General features: G+C 41.5%; 1 long non-coding RNA gene across 3 annotated transcripts in view; it reads right to left on the bottom strand.

Annotated features, from left to right (window-relative positions):
* Nucleotides 1–1176, bottom strand: part of LOC119591584 — a 4757-nt gene extending 3581 nt beyond the window's left edge. The window contains exons 1-3 of one of the 3 annotated variants that reach the window (XR_005230363.1): nucleotides 1055–1069; nucleotides 643–872; nucleotides 117–159 (exon numbers count right to left, since the gene is read on the bottom strand). This is a non-coding gene — a long non-coding RNA (uncharacterized LOC119591584). Of the gene's footprint in view, nucleotides 1–116; nucleotides 160–642; nucleotides 873–963 lie in introns of all 3 variants that reach the window. The other 2 variants (XR_005230361.1, XR_005230362.1) reach the window with 2 other exon arrangements.
* Between the last annotated feature and the right edge of the window lie 151 nt (nucleotides 1177–1327).

Here is a 1327-nt window from a genome sequence, read left to right as displayed (position 1 = left end):
ACACGTGGCCAAATGAACTTCGCATCTGAATCCCCCAAACATGATCACTTCAATTATCCTGATACTTGAAATGCCCAAGTAACATTCCAATATGGCTTCCTGTTAACTATACTTACCATGAGCGTAGGTTACAGCTCTTGTTGCAACTCATCCTGGCACCTGTTAGGAGGAAAACTTGTTCAGAAGAGTACACAAAGGCATAAGAAATCTTTAAATTATTCACACTTCCCTCAAAAGTTTATACTTCTACGACACTAAATGTTTATTATGGCTTGCAAAACAATCAAGAACGTTAGTTTTGCCATTATATAGAAAATCATCCACCATCATTTACATATTACAAGATCTACAAACATGTAAAGTCTCGAGTTTTTGCCTGTACCAAAGGGGGAAACGGCAAAGCGAATCAACTTTTTATTTTAATCTCGTCCATTTCGCTACCCAGTAAGCTGCAGTCGGGCCGACAGGGTTATTAGAATGGACGGATCAATACGACTTAAGCATCAACATTCTGCTAAATAAAAAATTAAAAAAGATATTACATTAACCTAAACTTAAACCAAGTATAATATAGCCCCTTTAATATATCCGCTAGTACTAAATGGATGGTACTTTTCCGTTAAAAGGGGTTTGCCAACCTACATGAACGGTGCCCCAAAACTGCCGGCTTCTTATTTCACATTTACACTTCCGTGAAATCTTCCCTCCTGCTGTAAGTCACTCGATAAAAATCGCACTTTATTTAAAAGAAATAATCGCCACGTGTGAATAAGAAAGGCTGAACTACTCTTGCCCGGCTCGCACCCAACATACTACTTGGTTTTCTGCCAATCTTTTGAAGTCATCGTCCACGTGATGAACTTCACGACAGCCTATAAATACAGAAGGTATCGCGCCTAATACACATATTTTGCCATCAACCCTTAACACCATTTCATTCAACACGTCTCTTCGATACTTTACCGGGCAATAAAACCACTCTTTTTCAGTAGCACGTAAACCTCAACCCAAGCAACACGAAAAGAGAGGCGAGGGCGTCTGAACAGATTCTCACCCGCAGGAGGGTCGGTGCGGGTTCCCACGTGGCGTCGCCGGCGTCTGCGTCCTGCGCTCGGCCGCCGGCGAAGGCGCTTCGGGCGCATCTTTCGCAAAGCGTTTCTCATTCGTTTTTTCTCTGTTTCTTTCTTATTGTAGGGAATTCGAATTAGGGCGTGGTTATATGTCATATATGCGTATTAGTAATTCCGTATGAGCTAAATTCATATTAAGCAATATGAGTCTGTAGCGGAAGAGGTTGGAGGCAATTTTGAATTTTGGCTCAAGCAAA

Source organism: Penaeus monodon, chromosome 28, assembly GCF_015228065.2.
Source record: "Penaeus monodon isolate SGIC_2016 chromosome 28, NSTDA_Pmon_1, whole genome shotgun sequence".
In the NCBI taxonomy this organism is placed as follows: Eukaryota; Metazoa; Arthropoda; class Malacostraca; order Decapoda; family Penaeidae; genus Penaeus; species Penaeus monodon.
This window is presented reverse-complemented; position numbering and strand designations above follow the sequence as displayed.